This window comes from Galeopterus variegatus, unplaced genomic scaffold (assembly GCF_000696425.1).
Source record: "Galeopterus variegatus unplaced genomic scaffold, G_variegatus-3.0.2 Scaffold3485, whole genome shotgun sequence".
Lineage (NCBI taxonomy): Eukaryota > Metazoa > Chordata > Mammalia > Dermoptera > Cynocephalidae > Galeopterus > Galeopterus variegatus.
Window position 1 is genome coordinate 58,284 of NW_007729596.1, and position 2,505 is coordinate 60,788.

Consider the following 2,505-nt stretch of genomic DNA (forward strand, 5'->3'; position numbering starts at 1 on the left):
AAAAAAAAAGAAATTCTGTAAAGAAACAGATGATATAGAGAGGAATGAAAGGAAGATATTAGAACTGAAAAATACTACAACAAAAATTCCACCGGACAGACTCAATGGCAGATGGGATATGACAAGAAAAAGATATAAATCAATAGAAATCACCCAGCCTGAAGAGAAAAGTGATTGAAAAACAAATGAGCAAAGGTTCAGGGACCTGTGGGATGATAACAAAGGGTCTCACCGTCATGGCGCAGGAGCCACGGATGGATGAGAGAGATTGCAGTGCTCAAAAAATACCTGAATAAATAGTGGCTGAAAAACTCCCCAAGTTTGGTGAAAGACACTAACCTTACAGATCCAAGATGCCGAGTGAACCCAAACAGGACAAACCCAAAGAAATCCATGCCCGGACTCGTCAAAATCACGCTGCTGAAAACTGAAAGATGCCTTGAGAACTGCCACAGAAAAACGACACATCACCTGTAGGGAAACAGCAACGTGAATGACAGTGAAGCTTTCATCAGAAACTATGAAGGAAGTGGCCCGTTTCTTAATGTGCTGAAAAAAAATAACTGTCACCTCAGAATTCTACACTCAGTGAAATATCCCTCAGGAATGAATGTGAACTAGACATTCTCAGATGAAGGAAAACTGAGAGAATCAACAACCGCAGACCAGCTCTAAAGGGATTGCTGACGGAGGTTCTTCGGACAGAGGAGAAATAGGACCGAAGGAGGCCTGGCCCATCAGAAAGAAAGGACAGCAACAGAAATTGTCAGTATCCGGGTAAATATAATAGAGTCTTCTCGTAAATATCCGGGTAAATATAATAGTCTTGAGTTTTTTTTTTTTTTCCTTTTTGTTTTTTTTCGTGTCCAGCAACGGACCGCAACCCTCAGTGTCATGCCCATACTGGACCTGGACCGGGACCGGCAACGGAATCGCAACCCTTGGTGTTGCGCCCGCCCGTCGCTCAGCCAGTGAGCGGGAACCAGTCTGTATGTGGGATCTGAACCCTCGGCGGGAGCGCCACCGCGCTCCCAAGTGGCGCACTGTAGCAGTGCGCCACCGGGCTGGCCCCAATAGTCTTGAGTTTTTAAAAAAAACCTGTTTGATGGTTGAAAACAAAAATGTAACACTGTCTGATGGGGTTTCCAATGTGTACAGATGCAGGATATAAGAAAAATATAACAAGGGAGGGCAGGTAAAGGAACCTGTGTGGTGGTAAAGTGCCTACATTCCAATTAAAGGGATAAAAAAATAATGGTTCTAAGTAGACTAAATTTTTCCCTTTAAAAAATTAAACAAGGAGATATAGTCTAAGTCACAACAGATAAAATAGAATACTAAAAATGTTCAGGTAAGAGAACACAGGAAAGAAGAAGCTAAGGAATAAAATAGAACAGAGAAACCAAATATGTCAATAATTGCATTAAATGTAAATGGTATAAACATACCAATTAAAGGACAAGAGTTTCTGAGTGAATTTAAGAAAAATGTGATTCAACTATATGATGTCTACAAAAAATTAATTTCAAATATTATTATATGGGCCGGCCCCGTGGCGCACTTGGGAGAGTGCAGCGCTGGGAGCGCAGCGACGCTCCCACCGCAGGTTCAGATCCTATATAGGACTGGCCGGTGCGCTCACTGGCTGAGCACGGTGTGGCCAACACCACACCAAGGGTTGCAATCCCCTTACCGGTCACGAAAAAAAAAAAAAAAGACAAATATTATTATATGAATAGGTTAGTAGTAGAAGGATAGAAAAAGATATACCACACAAACACTAACCAAAAAAGAAACCTGTAGTAACAGCGAAGTTTATTTCAGAGCAAAGGAAATTACCAAGGATAAAGATTATTAATAAAAGGGTAATTCACCAAGAAGACATAACATTCTTCAATGTGTATGCACCTAACAGCAGAGCTTGAAAATATATGAGCTTCTATACTGAAAGTGCTTCCAATTTACTGAAGGCAGGGTCAAAAAAGCAAGGTATCAAAAATTTTTTTTCAAATCAAAACATGGTTTCACAGTGATCATATCCATCTGTTCTGCTCTGCTGACAATTTAGCACTAAAGAATTTTTAAAATGGAAAATACTCCTACTAGTTAAAATCAAAACTGTTTATAGTTCTTAAAATTCCAACAAAACACTGTTTAAAGTTTCATAATAAAATGCTGAGAAGAAAAGGTTCTGGTCAACAGAAATCCCAGTTCCCTGCTCACTGCCAGGCAGGAGGGCCCTCGGGGGGCCGGCCCCCAGCTGCGGCTCAGGCCCCTTAGTTTTGAGATATATCTGGCATCTGCTCTGACCACTGCCAAAGGTTGTTCTGAAGGTTAAATTAGATGCTAAACGTGAGCATAATTTGAAGTTGTAAAAAACTCTATGTCCCTGCTAGGTTTTATTATTATAGACATTTCAATTGACAGTATTAAAAATGAGGTTCTTGTTAAACTAAAAATTGTCTAGTAATTTCTGATAAACTGTGCTTTTTAAACTATGTTGTT